This window comes from Heloderma suspectum, chromosome 5 (genome assembly GCF_057233095.1).
Source record: "Heloderma suspectum isolate Gila_16-S chromosome 5, 16-S_ref, whole genome shotgun sequence".
Taxonomy (NCBI): domain Eukaryota; kingdom Metazoa; phylum Chordata; class Lepidosauria; order Squamata; family Helodermatidae; genus Heloderma; species Heloderma suspectum.
In genome coordinates, this window is record NC_139462.1 from 233,781,706 (window position 1) to 233,799,277 (window position 17,572).

The window sequence follows — 17,572 nt, forward strand, 5'->3', positions numbered from 1 at the left end:
TCTCTCTCTCTCTCTCTCTCTCTCAATTGGCTTAAAATAAATGCTATAATAGACCTACCAAGGTTAATACCTATCCTTGAACCTTGAACACTCTTGCCATGGATTCATTCAAGCTGCAAGGTGTGGAAGAAAAAAATCTGGAACCCAGGGGACTTCACCAGCCCTGAGAGGCACAGAGAAAGTGGAAATGGCTAGGGGTGGGGGGACGATGTCGGTGGCCACGACTATGCCCACTGATGTCATCCAGCTCATGGAGGGCCTTGTAGGGGCAATGCAGCTCCCCATGTAACTTATATTCCACACCCCTCTTTAAGCCCTAATGCAAATAGGCTTGTCAGAAACAGCTGACCCCATGTGGTGAGCCATGTCCTACAGCCTGTCAAGACAAAGCCTTCCAAAATGACTCCACCTGGGCAGGCCGTTGGCCCCTCCCGGGCAGGAAGGGGTGTAAGGGGACTTCCTGACGCGGCAGGACTTTGCCAGAGCAACAAGGCCAGCCGGAGTGCTGGTGTGTCTTGTGAACAGAGAGAACAAGACTATTGGGAGGGGGCCGCGGTGGCTTAGTGGTTAAGACGCTGAACTGCAGACTGGAAGGTCGGCAGGTCAGCAGTTCGAGACCTGGGTGCCGCGTGACAGAGTGAGCTCCCATCTTCAGTCCCAGCTCCTGCCAACCTAGCAGTTCGAAAGCAAGAAATTGCAAGTAGATAAATAGGTACCACCTCGGCGGGAAAGGTAACAGTGTTCCGTGCACCTCGGTGTTCAGTCATGCCGGCCACATGACCACAGAAGCGTCTTCGGACAGCGCTGGCTCTTCGGCTTAGAAACGGGGATGAGCACCGCACCCTAGACTCGGACACGACTGGTTGGGGACACCTTTACCTTTACCTTTTAACTGTAATGCCCATAACTGATTTATTTGGGCATGAGCATTATTATTTTCCCCTTCATGGATCACTGCCTTGTTGTGGCAAAGGGGCTTGCGTAACTCAGTGAAGCCATAAGCTATGCCGTGCAGGGCCACCCAAGATGGACAGGTCATGGCAGAGAGTTCTGACAAAATGTGGTCCACTGGAGAAGGAAATGGCAACCCACTCCAGTATTCTTGCCAAGAAAACCCCATGGAACGTATCACAAGGCTAAAAGAGATGACGTCGGAAGATGAGCCCCTCAGGTCAGAAGGTGTCCAATATACTACTGGGGAAGAGCAGAGGGAATTTCCAAGTAGCGCCAGAAAGAGTGAAGCGGCTGGGCCAAAGCCAAAAGGACACTCAGCTGTGGATGTGTCTGGTCTGGTGGTGAAAAGAAAATCCGATGCTGTAAAGAACAATATTGTTTAGGAACCTGGAATGTCAGATCAATGAATCAAGGTAAGCTGGAGCTGGTCAAACATGAGATGGCAAGATTGAACATCGACATCTTGGGAATCAACGCACTAAAATGGACAAGCATGGGCGAATTTAATTCAGGTGACCATCATATCTACTACTGTGGGCAAGAATCCCTGAGAAGAAATGGAGTAGCACTCATAGTCAACAAAAGGGTGGGAAAAGCAGTACTGAGGTACAATCTCAAAAACGATAGAATGATCTCAGTACGAATCCAAGGCAAACCATTCAACATCACAGTAATTCAAGTCTATGCCCCAACCACTGAGGCTGAAGATGCAGAGGTTGATCGGTTCTATGAAGACCTCCAAGTCCAACACCTTCTAGAACTAACACCAAAAAAAGATGTCCTCTTCATCATAGGGGATTGGAATGCTAAAGTGGGAAGTCAAGAAATCACCGGGATAACAGGCAAGCATGGCCTTAGTGTACAAAATGAAGCAAGACAAAGGCTAATAGAGTTTTGCCAAGAGAACACGCTGATCGTAGCAAACACTCTTTTCCAACAGCACAAGAGGCGACTCTACACATGGACATCACCAGACGGTCAATATCGAAATCAGATTGATTATGTCCTTTGCAGCCAAAGATGGAGAAGCTCTATACAGTCAGTCAAAACAAGACCTGGAGCTGACTGTGGCTCAGATCATGAGATGCTTCTTGCAAAATTTTGGCTTAAATTGAAGAACGTAGGGAAAACCACTAAACCATTCAGGTATGACCTAAATCATATCCCTTATGAATATACAGTGGAGGTGAGGAATAGATTTCAGGGATCAGACCTGTAACATTGGTACGTAACATTGTTCAGGAGGCAGCAACTCAATCCATCCCAAAGAAAAAGAAATGCAAGGAAGCCAAGTGGCTGTCTTATGAGGCTTTACAAGTAGCTGAGGAAAGAAGGGAAGTGAAAAGCAAGGGAGAAAGGGGAAGATACATCCAACTGAATGCAGAGTTCCAGAGAATAGCAAGGAGAGACAAGAACGCCTTCTTAAATGAACAATGCAAAGAAATCGAGGAAAACAACAGAATGGGAAAGACTAGAGATCTCTTCAAGAAAATCGGAGATCTCAAGGGTACGTTTTGTGCAAAGATGGGCATGATCAAGGACAAAGAAGGCAGGGACCTAACAGAAGCAGATGAGATTAAGAAGAGGTGGCAAGAATACACAGAAGAACTCTACAGGAAAGATCTGAATGTCCCTGATAGCCATGATAGTGCGGTCACTGAACTTGAGCCGGACATCCTCGAGAGTGAAGTCAAGTGGGCCTTAGGAAGCATTAGTAACAACAAAGCTAGTGGAGATGACAGTATTCCAGCTGAGCTATTTAAAATCCTAAAAGAATGATGCCATCAAATTTGGAACACTCAACAGTGGCCTCAAGACTGGAAAAGGTCAGTTTACATTCCAATTCCAAAGAAGGGCAACGCCGAAGAGTGTTCAAACTACCGCACAATTGTGCTCATTTCACATGCCAGCAAGGTGATGCTCAAAATCCTACAAGCTAAGCTTCAGCAGCATGTGATAGGGATGTACGAATTGTGTACCTTCCGTGCCGCCTGACTTCCGCAGTTTGTGGCCAGTGCTCCATACCGTCGTTCGCAAGCCCCCAGAATTCTCCTCTTTTTTTTCCGCCTCAAGAATTACGAAGATAAATCCGTACCGACAGCTGTAATTCCGGTGCCCAGCCATCTCCGTAAGTCTGCATAACTTCCGTAAGAAAGGCTATTTTTCGTAGATATTTACGTATTTTTTCCCCTGCCCTGAGACGTGCAGTAATTACTCTCAGCCAAAACACTTCCTCCTCCTTGGGGCTTCCCAAAAGAAGGCTGCCCTAGGTGTGCCTGAGTGATGCACTCTTTGCTTAAAGCAACGCTGTTGAAAGAAAGAAAGAAAGAAAGAAAGAAAGAAAGAAAGAAAGAAAGAAAGAAAGAGTCTTTTAAAATGACCATGCTGGTCTGGAGCCCTGCACGAGGTATTATTCCCCCTGCTAGGCTTTCTATTTCCACATCCAGCCTTGTTGGTGACACTGTGAGGCTAAAATGGAGAGGAGAACCAACTCTGTGCATGTCTACTCAGAAGTAAGTCTTACTGAGTTCAATGCGATTTACTCCTACACATGTCAGCACCCCACTTGCCCCCAGCTCAGCTTTGTATTTCCACATCCAGCTCATTAGCAAACCTCCTGTTAGTTATCTCAGAAGACCCTTGGGTGAATGGGTGGGTTTTTTTTCCAGGGAACAGCTGGATGGAGGGAGATTCCCCCCCCCACACGTACACACACATAATGGAAGAATATAGTTCTTCATATTCCCTGGTATGTTTATTCCTCATTTTGTCCATTCCCTGAGCATGTGCAGAGTGTGCTTTTTATTCAAACAAAGAGAAGGTTGCTGATCTTTCCCTTCATGCTGCATTTGTACAAGTGAAGTGCGACTGCTTCAGAAAGAACTTTCCGTTATACTATCTCTTTTTCTTCATGAGTTTCATAACAAAAGTATGATCTAGTGGTTAGAGTCCAGCCCAAAGTCGCCCAGTGAGATAACTAACAGGTTTGCTAATGAGCTGGATGTGGAAATACAAAGCTGAGCTGGGGGCAAGTGGGGTGCTGACATGTGTAGGAGTAAGTCGCATTGAACTCAGTAAGACTTACTTCTGAGTAGACATGCACAGAGTTGGTCTCCTCTCCATTTTAGCCTCACAGCATCACCAACAAGGCTAGATGTGGAAATAGAAAGCCTAGCAGGGGGAATAATACTCATGCAGGGCTACAGACCGGCATGGTCATTTTAATAGGCTCTTTCTTTCTTTCTTTCTTTCTTTCTTTCTTTCTTTCTTTCTTTCCAACAGTGTTGCTTTAAACCAAGAGTGCATTGCTCAGGCACACCTAGGGCAGCCTTGTTTTGGGAAGCCCCAGGGAGGAGGAAGTGTTTTGGCTGAAAGTAAATGGAGACGGAGGATTTCAATGGAAAAAGAACACCCACAAACAAGGTGGTGAGCACAATTCATTTTTTTAAAAAAAACCTTTCATATTTATTATCGGAATATACTACCTTGCGTTCTTATTTATGAAAATTTCGTGACTCTGTGCGGATGACAAAAAAAAGCCACATGACTGCTGGCTCCGAAGGACGGAGTGGTGCCGTTCCGCAGAGGATTCTGTGGCATGGACTGAAGGGAATTCGATCCCATTTCAGTCCGTGGCGGAATTCTCTGACATCCCTAGTATGTGAACCGAGAACTACCAGAAGTACAAGCTGGGTTTCGAAGAGGCAGAGGAACTAGAGATCAAATTGCCAACATTCGCTGGATCATGGAGAAAGCAAGAGAATTCCAGAAAAACGTCTATTTCTGCTTCATTGACTACGCTAAAGCCTTTGATTGTGTGGATCACAACAAACTGTGTGGGAAATTCTGAAAGTGATGGGAGTACCAGACCACCTTACCTGTCTCCTGAGAAACCTGTACGAGGGTCAAGAAGCAACAGTAAGAACCAGACATGGAACAACCGAGTGGTTCAAAATTGGGAAGGGAGTACGACAAGGCTGCATATTGTCACCCTGCTTATTTAACTTATATGCAGAGTACATCATGAGAAACGCCGGGTTGGATGAATCACAGGTCGGAATTAAGATTGCTGGGAGAATTATCAAGAACCTCCGATATGCAGACGATACCACCCTAATGGCAGAAAGCAAAGAGGATCTCAAGAGCCTCTTGTTGAGGGTGAAAGAGGAGAGTGCAAAAGCTGGTTTGAAACTCAACATTACAAAAACGAAGATCATGGCATCTGGCCCCATCACTCCCTGGCATATAGAAGGGGAAGAAATGGAAGCAGTGACAGATGTTACTTTCTTGGGCTCCAAGATCACCGCAGACGGTGACTGTAGCCATGAAATTAAAAGACGCTTGCTCCTTGGGAGGAAAGCTATGGCCAACCTAGACATCATAGTAAGAAGCAGAGACATCACCTTGCCGACAAAGGTCCGTCTAATCAAAGCTATGGTTTTCCCAGTAGTAATGTATGGCTGTGAGAGCTGGACTATAAGGAAGGCTGAGTGCCGAAGGATTGATGCTTTCGAACTGTGGTGCTGGAGAAGACTCTTACGAGTCCCCTGAACTGCAAGGAGGTCCAATCAGTCCATCCTAAAGGAAATCAACCCTGAGTGCTCATTGGAAGGACAGATACTGAAGCTGAAGCTCCAATATTTTGGCCACCAAATGCGAAGAGAAAACTCTCTGGAAAAGACCCTGATGCTGGGAAAGACTGAAGGCAAAAGGAGAAGGGGACGGCAGAGGATGAGATGGCTAGATAGCATCACTGATGCAATGAATATGAACTTGAGCACGCTCCGGGAGAGAGCACAGGACAGGAAGGCCTGGCGTGCTCTGGTCCATGGGGTCACGAAGAGTCGGACACGACTGAACGACTCAACAACAACAACAACAACAAGGCCATCAAGTCCAACCCCCGTCCCCGCTCAATGCAGGAATCCAAGTCAGAGCATCCCTGACAGATGGCTGTCCAGCCTCGTCTTGAACGCCTCCAGTGTGGGAGAGCCCACCACCTCCCTAGGTAATTGGTTCCATTGTCATATTGCTCAAACAGTCAGGACGTTTTTCCTGATGTTCAGCCAGAATCTGGCTTCCTGTCACTTGAGCCCGTTCTTCCGTGTCCTGCACTCTGGGATGATCAAGAAGAGATCCTGGCCTTCTTCTCTGTGACAACCTTTCAAGTACTTGAAGAGCGCTATCATATCTCCCCTCAGTCTTCTCTTCTCAAGGCTAAACATGCCCAGTTCTTTCAGTCTCTCTTCATAGGGCTTTGTTTCCAGTCCTCTGATCATCTTTGTTGCCCTCCTCTGAACCCTCTCCAGCTTGTCTGCATCCTTCTTAAAGTGTGGTGCCCAGAACTGGACACAGTACTCCAGATGAGGCCTAAGCAGTGCAGAGTAGAGGGGAACTAGTACTTCCCGGGATTTGGAAGCGATGCTTCTATGAATGTAGCCCCAAATAGCATTTGCCTTTTTTGCAGCCACATCACATTGTTGGCTCATATTCAGCTTGTGATCGACAACAATTCCAAGATCTTTCTCGCTTGTAGTGTTGTTGAGCCACGTATCCCCCATCTTGTAACTGTGCATTTGGTTTCTTTTTCCTAGGTGCAGAACTTGGCATTTCTCCCTATTAAATGTCATTCTGTTGTTTTCTGCCCAGCGCTCCAGTGTATCCAGATCACTTTGAATTTTGTTTCTGTCTTCCAAAGTATTAGCTATCCCTCCCAATTTTGTGTCATCTGCAAATTTGATCAGCATTCCCTGCACCTCCTCCTCCAAGTCATTAATAAAAATGTGGAAGAGCACTGGGCCCAGGACTGAGCCCTGCGGTACCCCACTCGTTACCTCTCCCCAGTTTGAGAAGGTCCCATTGATAAGCACTCTTTGAGTCCGATTCTGTAGCCAATTGTGGATCCACATGATCGTTGTTTCATCTAGCCCACTTTGAGCTAGTTTGCTCATCAGGAGATCATGGGGCACTTTGTCGAAAGCTTTGCTGAAGTCGAGGTTTATGATGTCTACAGCATTCCCACGGTCCACAAGGGAGGTGACTTGATCAAAACATGAGATCAGATTTGTCTGGCAGGACTTGTTTTTGACAAATCCATGTTGGCTTCGAGTAATCATGGCATTGTTGTCAAGGTGCTTACAGATGGATTGCTCTATAATATGCTCCAGAATTTTCCCAGGGATTGCTCTCAGACTGACTGGTCTGTAGTTCCCAGGTTCCTCCTTTTTACCCTTTTTGAAGATAGGGACAACATTAGTCCTCTTCCAGTCATCTGGCACTTCCCCCGTCCTCCATGATTTCTCAAAGAGAATAGACAGCGGTTCTGAGAGTTCTTCTGACAGTTCCTTTATGACTCTAGGATGCAGTTCATCTGGCCCTGGAGATTTGAACTCATTCAAAGTAATGAGGTGTTCCTTGACCATATGCCTGTCGATCTCAAGCTGCAATCCTGCCCCTTCAGCCTATACTTCGCCTTTGCCAGGGGGGTCATAGACCCTCTTTTGGGAGAAGACTGAGCCAAAGTAGGAATTGAGCACCTCTGCCTTTTCTTTGTCATCATGCAGATGTTTGATGCAAAGCTATTCGATCTGCCCAGTAATGGTGATGCAGGATGCATCTGTCATACGATCTTGAACATAATCTTTGCTGAAGATGCTAAGAGAGATTCTGAATATATAAAGAATTGTAAGTCTATTATTTGGTATGCCAAAATCAAGCTAGACCATGAAAGGGCCACTTACCTGCTGGAATTAACCTTCTTCCCAGTAAGGCAAGCTTTTACTCAGCTCAGATTTCAACAGATGCCCACTGAATATCTGTCTGGCAGATTTTCTAAGAAGGCAGCAAAAGATCATTTCTGTGTATGTGGATTAGGCCAAATTGGAGATGTAGTGCATTATGTTTTATACTGCGCTCTATGTTATTCACCTAGGGTTAAGTTTGTTCTCCCTTTTCAGACTTCCCTAGAAGGCCTATCCCATGATCTTAAGATCAGATGGTTGCTGATGGATATAGACAAATTTGTCAGTTACAAAGGAGCTCTGTTCCCACTTGCTGCAAGGAAGAGTGGCCTTTCTGAATCACATCAGTGACAAAAGCCAAGGGGAGCTTCATTTTCTAATTTAAGCGTATGCTTAAAACCTTTTATTTATATTTCCAAGGCCCTACTTGTGTTTTATTGGACTGATGTTTTATAAATATGTTCTCTTGTGTTTATATTGTAATGGCCATTGGCTATAAACAATACAATTTGAAATAACTAAATACTGTAACACAATTTTTTTTTCACACAAATATATAAACACACATACATATACACATATAAGCAATTTTATAAAAACAATCAACAATAAGAAATCACAGGACACAATTAAAAAGCTTATATGCTTTCAAGTGCCTGAGAGCAGAGGGAGCTCTTAACCCATTGCCAAAAATGGCAATTTGCGAAAATGGCGATTCTGTTGGGGTCAGGCAGGCCTTGCTGGGGAGCTCATTCCAGAATTGGGCAGCCACCACCAAGAAGGCCCTCTCCCTTGTTGCCACCTTCTGAACCTCTCTTGGGGAAGTCACTTGGTGGAGGGCCACAGATAATGAGCATAGTATATGGGTGGATTCATGCCGGGAGAGGTGCTCCATCAGGTATTGTGGTCCTGGGTCAGTCAAAACCAGCACCTTGAATTGGGTATGGAAATGTATAGGCAGCCAGTGCAACAGGCCAGAATTGGTGTTAACTGGTTTGTGAACCACCCAGACAGCTTCGACTCTTGGGTGGTTTAGAAATGATGATGATCATCATCATCATCATTTCTAAACTTCAAGACGAGGCTGGACAACCATCTGTCAGGGATGCTCTGACTTGGATTCCTGCATTGAATGGGGGGTTGGAGTTGATGGCCTTGTAGGCCCCTTCCAGCCCTACTATTCTATGATTCTATGATGATGCATTTTGCACAAGCTGCAGCTTTTGAATCATCTTCAAAGGTAGGACCATGTGGAGCACATTGCAGTACTCTCACTTGGAGGTTACCAGAGCATAGATGACTGAAGTCAGGTTAGGGGTGTAGCTGGGCCACCAACCAAAGTTGGTAGAAGACACTCTGTGCCACTGAGGCCACCTGAGCCTCAAGTGACCAAGAGGGCTCCAGGAGGACCCCGAAGCTATGAACCTGCTCCTTCAGAGGGAGTGCAACCCCATCCAGAACAGGTTTGAGAACCCTCATCCTGTCAGAAAAACTACCCACTAACAGCATCCATGGGACCAACAATATCCTCTAGCACCACCTTCTTTAGCCGACCATCCAAGTAGGATCAAAACCACTGCAATGTGGTGCCTCACACTCTCAACTCATACCATCATCCCAGAAGGATACCATGGTTGATGGTAATGAAAGCTGCCAAGAGATCAAGGAGAACCAACATGGCCACACTCCCCCTGTCTCTCTCCTGACATAGGTAATCATACAGGGCCCCATCTACACAGGTGATTTTCTCCAGTGCTACTGTGCCTCACAGATGGTCGGGGCACATGACATTTTCCCCTTTCCACAGCAACCGCTGTTCTTCCTGCCATAAAATGCTCAATTTGCAAAGTTGTTTTGTGATAGATTTAGGGGTGTACGAAAGCCACTCGCCAGTCCGCTGGGGTGTCCACGGGGGGGAGGCAATCCCTCCCTCCCCCCAGAATCCTCCTCGGCTGGCTCCACTCCACGGCGAGTCCGCAGAGCTGCTGGCTGGGTCCATTGGCAGCCGGACTTCCGTCTGCTGCCGGTCTGTGGACACAAATGGCGTCTGGCGTAGCAGACGCCATTTGTGTCCCTTCTCTTTGCTGTGATAGGCTACGTAAATCTTTACATAGCCTATCACGGCAAAGAGAAGGCACGCAAATGGCGTCCGCTATGCCGGATCCCATTTGCTTCCGCAGGACAGCAGCGGACAGCAGTGGACGCACTGGACCCGGCTGGTGGCAGGTAGGATCCGTTCCAGGGAAACTGTGCAGGGTGGCGGAGGTGGGTGGTCCATTCTGCCATGGACTCCGAGGGGCCGGATTCTTTAGAATCTGGCCTCATTGGAGTTCGCGGCAGAATTCTCTAAAATCCCTAGATAGATTCTCCCATTGCAGTGGCTTCAGTGCGGTTTGGGAGTCTGGGTGACCTCAACTAGTGATACTGCCTTTGGTGCTGGCTGGGGGAGCAGCGCTGATAGGAGGAAGGGGAAGTTATGTCATCTGTGCTTATCCAGAGGACCAGACCTGCAGATGATCCTGCTTTGCTTTTCCCCAAATGAGCCTTAAAGTAGCGCGTTGCTTTGGGATGACTTTTGAAATCTCCACTTCTGCCCTGAAAACAGCCTGCTAAAAATGTCTTGTTGTTGCTCAGTCGTTCAGTCATGTCCAACTCTTTGTGACCCCATGGACCACAGCACGCCCCAGCACGCCAGTTTGTTCATTCTTTCATTCTTTTCTTTTCTTTTTGTATACACTTCTTTAATTGGCTGTGTGTGCCAATTAAAGGAGGAGCAAATTCAATTTGATGCAAACACGATTTTTAACTGAATTGCATTGGAAAGCGTCTCCATATAGATTGCCCCCAAGGCTGCTTCCGTGCCAAAACCTGGGCTGAAGCTGGCCTGAAATGGCTACAGGTAATTGGTCTCATCCAAGACTGCCTGGAGTTGGTTAGCAACCACCTTTCCCAGGGAAGGAACATTTGCCACTGACCTAAAGTTACTGAGGACTTCCAGGTCCAGGAAGGATTTCTTCAGGAGTGGTCTCACCACCACCACTTTCAGGTGGCCTGAGACCATTCCCTTTCACAAGGAGGCATTGATCACCTCCCTGGCCCAGCTGGCTGTTCCTTCCCTGACAGTTTTTTATAGGCCAAGTGGGGCAAGGACCCCATCTGGAAGTGGTTGCACAAACATGTCCAAGCACCTTGTCAACGCCTTCGAGCTGCACCAACTGAAACTCATCCAGGAGAACAGGACAAGGCTGCGCTCTGGACACTTCACCAGATTCATCTGCTGTAACACTGGGGTCTTAGTCCTGACAGAGGCAAGAGATTTTATCCTGGAAGTGCCTCGCAAGTAGCACAGCGGGCTCTGATGGATCCAGAGAGTCCTTAGGGCCAGCATGAACTGGAGGAATGAATTGATTAAAAGAACTTTGTTCTGAATTGGAACAACTTCTAGACTTCTTTGGCCACTCTGAAGTAGAACACTGAGAGTCAAACTACACATTATGTGTAGCTGAGGGTTAGCTTGTTATTTACACTAGTGTCGGCACATATGGCTCCAATTCAGATCTGGACCACTACACTCTGGGAGGGGAGGATTAAACCTTCCTCCTTACTGTGTGTGCATGGGTGTGTGTTGGTTAAAAGGGGGGGATTTTAAAAAAGGAGGGGAAGCCTCTATTGGCATCACTGGAGACTTATTTGTCTCCCCCCCCCAAGGGGGGTATTGGGGGGGGACTACTGGGAGAAGGTTTACTCCTCCCTTCCTGGTGCATGGTAGTCCTGATTAGAATCAGAGACGTGCAGGCTTACACTAGAGTAAATAAAAACAAACCCTCATCCATATGCTTCACAATTAGCCTAACATGTAGTTTGGCTCACGGAGAGAGAGGTCCCCGCTGGCCTCAATCACCTTGTGTTGGTGGAAAAGGTCTGTAGTGGTGTCTAATCTGATTATAGCCTTCACGGGATCAGGAACCCTAATCTGTCTAGCTGTGAACCCCTCCCCCTCCCACTGCATTGGATCTGAGCCAGGTATTAGGTAACTGTAAATGTCAGAAAGGTTAATTGTTTCCTCATTCCTTGTAGAAATCAGTCAAATCCCAGCCGTGGTGCTCAGCCTTCCTCTGACATGTTCTTCAAAACCAACAGGGGGAGAATCCGAACTCAGGATCATCCTCGTCGGCAAGAGTGGCGGTGGGAAGAGTGCCACAGGAAACACCATCCTCGGCCAGACAGAGTTCGAGTCCACCCTGGGAGCAAAGACAACAACTCTGCGCTGCCAAAAAAGGCAGGGACGCTGGAATGGCCGGGAGGTTTCTGTGATTGATACAGCAGCCATTTTTGATCTAGAAGCCTCCGGTGAGATATTGCAACGTGAGATCAAGCACTGTATTGACCTCTCCAGGCCCGGCCCTCACGCCCTGGTGTTTGTGACCCAGGTGGGCTGCTTCACTGTGGAAGACGAGGCAGCAGCAAAGCATGTCCAGGACGTGTTTGGTGTGGAGGCCACCAAGCACATGATAGTCTTGTTCACCCGCAAAGAAGATCTAGGAGGGGGCTCCTTTCAGGAGTATGTGATGCAGTCAGATAACAAGGCTGTCCTTGAGCTGATTCAGAAATGTGGGTATCGCTTCTGTGCTTTCAATAATAGGGCAGTTGGAGCAGAACGGGAGGGGCAGGTCTCTGCACTGATGGAAATGGTCCAGAAAATGGTTCAGAAGAATGGAGGAAAACATTACATCAATAAGTTGTACTTGGAGCCTAACTTAGGGGATGAAAAAATCAGATCTTACATGGCAGAGAACAGAAAAGCCAGGAGAAGGGCAGATAGAGGTTGGGCTTTGAATAAAAAATTGTTTCTTATCGGGATGCTTGTTGTTCTTTTCATTGTGTTTTTGGTTATTCTTCAATTCCAAAATGCATGAACATCTGTGCTAGCAGCAGCACATCAGCTGTGATCATGGAAGTTGGGGCATATACTTTGGTGATTTCATACTCGAAGGAAGGAATCCAGGTCTAAAAGGTGTTTTTTGTATCTGAGCCAAAGCACGCCGTCTTTGTATTATTATACCTTACACTCTTTTGTTCGTAGCTTGTGTTCTACTATATGCACCTCCATGTGTCATTCTCTGTGGCTGATCTTTGGTTGTGGAACTCAGTACTGCTGGGGATTCGCCAAAGCCTGAGCAGCTTTTCTGACCATTTCAAGAACGTCTTATTTGGGATGATTTCTGTGGTTGGAGACAAAGACTAAGGGCTGAGATTTCAGTTTATCTATTGCAGTCTGTTTTTATGATGCTTTTAGCTGTAACCTGCCCCAGGTCTGGGCATAAGGTGAACCAAAAATGCAAATAAAAAACTTGCAGAAATGTCTTTGGCTTTCATTTTGTTAAGTGCTGTTGCCTGAAATGAATGACTGGTTTAAATTAAGATCAGTAGAGTTTTATGGCATAAGATTTCATGGACTAGAGTTGACTTTATCAGATGAACAAAGTGTAAAACTAAATTTCGGCTGCCTAGCTGCAGGACCTCGGAGCACAGGGAGGGGCCGCTGGACAACACATAGGAAGTGTCGTTTCAGCACTTCCGAACTCCCTGTCCCAGCCCGCCCCTGGGAACGCCCCATTTTCCCTGCTCCACGCTGCTCTTCCGAGTGCAGAGCACAGGGCCGATCCGTGCTGCCTACAAGGCAGCACGGGAGTCAGTAGAGGTCAGTTCTCAGGAACCGACCCATCCTATGGCCATCTAGCCCCTGACTAGCAGCCATAGGATTGTGCCCTAAATGTATGCAAAACAAGCCCAGTGAAGCTTTCTAAGAGAAGTAATGGGTGACAACAGGAATTTGGACCAGAATCCAAAACAATTAGGGATTTGGGCAAGAGTTCAAAGCCTGAGCAGAATCAGGCCTCTTTGGTCCAGTTCTGTTGGGTTCCAAGTTGAAGCAGGCTTCCCTCTGAAGCCAGCAGAACTGAAGCTACTCCGGAATGAGGTTTTGTTAGTGACTCATGTTTCAGATACGATACATATCTGCAGGCTTTATGTCTGCAAATGGTATCTTTTGCTTTCATTTCTATAAACCAGATAAAGTCAACTCTAGTCCCAGCAGCTTCATATAGATGTTAAAAAAACATTGGGGACAAGATGGTGCCCTGCAGCACCCCATAGCTCAGTTGCCCAGGGGTCAAGGAAGAGTCACCCAATGTTACTCTCTGAAATCAGCCCCGCAGGTAGGACTGGAACCACTGTAGCACACTGCCTCCAATACCCATCCCACGGAGTCATTCCAGGAGGATACCATGGTCAATGGTATCAAAAGCCGATGAGAGATCAAGCAGAATTAACAGGTGAACTCCCCCTGCCCTTCTCTCGATACAGGTCATCCATCAGGGTGACCACGGCTGATTCATTCCCACAACCAGATCGAAACCCAGACTGGAACGGGTCTAGATGACCAGTATCCCCCAGAGCGCCTGCCATTGCTCCACCACAACCCTCTCAAGTACCTTCCCTAAGAAAGGGGCATTTGCGACTGGGCGGTAGCTGTCTAGTACCATTGGGCCCAGAGCGGGCTTCTCCAGGAGTGGCCGCACTGCTGCCTCCTCAAGGACAGCAGGGTGGTAACAGTCCCTGGACCACTCGGGAGAGTTCTGCTGGACAGCTGCTCGAAGCCTTCTTTGCTGCCCACATTGCCCCGTAGTGGGCACCGTTGTGCACTCTGCAGCGTGGTTGGTCTCTTTCGGCTTTGGGTCTTGCGCCATTTGCGCTCTAGCTGACATCCAGCCTGTTTCACTGACCGCAGCTCCCCAGTATTCCAAGGAGTGGAGCAGGTGCCACAGCACCAGAGAGGGCACTCCGATGCGATCATGTCGGTGGCCCTCTGCATCTCACCGTGCTACAGCGAGACTCGCGCCTCAGCTGGATCTCCTGCTCTCTCCACTGGAAAATCCCCAAGAGCATGCAGACATCCACTGCATGCCATCAGGCTCCTGGGCAGACCATCTGGATGGATGAAAGCCTCTTCCTCCTCCCAGCGATCATGATCCAAGTCATGGGGATCTGAGGGGGAGGGATGAAGTTAAATCCTCCCCCTCCCCCCATCCCAGTGACTTGGATCGTGATCCTTGGGAGGAGGAATGTGGGCGACAAGTGTGGGCGAGTGTGGGTAGTGGCATGCATGGTGACGGTGGTGAGCATATGGCCCCTGGGAAGTTCCCGGGGGGTTGAAATGGGCCCCCGGAGCCCCTGGAATGCCACCTTTGCTCTAAATGCTGCGGGGGGAGGGAGCGGGAGCGGGGGGAGTGACTGGCAGGTCCACTCTCTAATCCTAGGGAGCATTTTACCTGGGGTTCCAATCACTGAGCCATGGGGGAGGGCAAGGATGGCACTGTGGGCCTGGCCATTCTTCCAATGCTCCAGGCCTCAGCATGGGGCCACCTAAACGGAGACACTTTAAACTGTGTTCTCAGGAAATAGGAGTTGCTCCTTCTGCGACAGAGGCAACCAATTACAGTGGGCATCCCCCCTCAAAAAAAAATGCTTTTGTGTGGCAGACAGGCACACTGTCTTCAAAAAGGGTAAAAAGGAGGAACCTGGGAGGTGCAGGGAATACTGATCAAATTTTCAGATGACACAAAATTGGGCGGGATAGCTAATACTTTGGAAGACAGAAACAAAATTCGAAGTGATCTGGATAGACTGGAGCTCTGGGCAGATGACAACAGAATGACATTTAATAGGGATAAACTCCACGTTCTGCACCTAGGAAAAAGGAACCAAATGCACAGTTACCAGATGGGGGATACGTGGCTCAACAACACTACAAGCGAGAAGGATATTGGATTTGTTGTCGATCACAAGCTGAATATGAGCCAACAATGTGATGTGGCTGCAAAAAAGGCAAATGCTCCTTTGGGCTGCATGAATAGAAGCATAGCTTCCAAATCCCAGGAAGTACTAGTTCCCCTCTACTCGGCACTGGTTAGGCCTCATCCGGAGTACTGTGTCCAGTTCTGGGCACCACATTTTAAGAAGGATGCAGACATGCTGGAGAGGGTTCAGAGGAGGGCAACAAAGATGATCAGGGGACTGGAAACAAAGCCCTATGAAGAGAGACTGAAAGAACTGGGCATGTTTAGCCTTGAGAAGAGAAGACTGAGGGGAGATAGGATAGCGCTCTTGAAGTACTTGAAGGCTGACACAGAGAGGAAGGCCAGGATCTCTTCTCGATCATCCCAGAGTGCAAGACACGGAAGAATGGGCTCAAGTGACAGGAAGCCAGACTCTGGCTGAACTTCAGGAGAAACTTCCTAACTGTTAGAGCAATACGACAAAGGAACCAGTTGTCTAGGGAGGTGGTGGGCTCCCCCACACTGGAGGCCTTCAAGACGAGGCTGGACAGCCATCTGTCAGGGATGCTCTGACTTGGATTCCTGCATTGAGCAGGGGGTTGGACTCGATGGCCTTGTAGGCCCCTTCCAACCTTACTATTCTATGATTCTACTCATTTGTTCATTATTTCCACCAATTCGAGCATTAAAGTCCCCACATAACAAAACATCTGCTCTTGGGGATGCCTCCTCAGTGCATTGGAGCACTTGTTCCAGATCCCACCAGGCATCTTTGGCATGCTGATTTATAGGTTTAGGAGGCATATATGCATTCAAGCAGATGGCTGGGCTGACTCTTGAAACGTTCACTCGTACCATCTGAATAGATCCATTATTTGTTTGTGTTAAGTCTTTTACATCCAATTGTGTTATATCTATAGAAAGGAGGACAGCTAGGCCTCCACTTCCGTGCCCAGGCTTGCATGTTTTTAGAGCTGGAAGGGCCACTGTTCTAAAGCCTTGCTGGTGAATATCATCAGCATCTATGAGCCAAGTTTCTTGTAAACATAGCAAGTCAAATGACTGCATATACGGGGCAAATTCAGGGTCAATAAACTTATTTGTGCAGCCTGCCATATTCCAAGACAGAACATGCAATAAAGGTTCAGGCTGTTTTCCTATTAGTCTCTCTGGTTTAGGAGACGTGCAGCATCTAAAAACCACTGCCAATAGGCACCTGGGTTGGTCCTATAGGCTTACACCCATCCACACCAGATGCTTGTTGCAAGTGTGAAGTTCTGTGACCCATTTCATGTGGTTGTAGATATCTATAAGATGTCCACCCCTCGCTGGTAGGTACTGACCTGAGATAAATTCTGTTTCTCTCAGAGGGGTCTATAATCTCTGTTTCCCTGATTGTCTTGAACACACCCTTCCTTTCTGTTGTTTGCATGGGGAAGCCTTCTTTGGGCAGCCCTACATCCATGGGTTATCTATTCCAGTTCTGCCTTCTCTTTTAACTCTAAATTTAGGTGAACTCAATTTAGAATGAGAGGGCTGATTGACAATTGATCCCCCTATATTTTGTTGATTAAACATCTGTATTTGACTTAGCTTGGTCTTGTTACAGTGTTGTGTTTTTAAGATTTTTAATCTTTGTAAACTGTCCAGAGAGCTTTGTCTATTGGGCAGTACGGAAATGTAATTTTGTCTTTTGTGTGAGACAGACACATTACCTAGACCTCTTTCTGTCGGGGTCTCGGCCAGGGCTTACCATGGAGATGCCTCGGTCAACCTGCTCAAATTACCTTTGTCAGGAGAGACACAGGGGGGAGTGCAAACCTGCTGGTTCCCCTTGATCCCTTAGTGCCTTTGATACTGTCAGGGACAGTATCTTGTTAATCCACCCAGAGAACATTAGTTATTGGGCAGATTAGAAAAGTACTAAATAAATAAATATCGCCAACTTTTTGGCACCAAGTTAAGACCTTCCTCTACTCTCAGGCATTTGGTAGCACATGATAAGGCTTGTAATCAGGTCCTGGCATTTCTTATTGTTGA

General features: G+C 47.4%; 1 pseudogene; it reads left to right on the forward strand.

The window, feature by feature from the left end:
* The first annotated feature begins 208 nt into the window (after positions 1–208).
* On the forward strand, positions 209–12,610 carry LOC146345365 (GTPase IMAP family member 3 pseudogene; annotated as a pseudogene).
* The last annotated feature ends 4,962 nt before the right edge of the window (positions 12,611–17,572 follow it).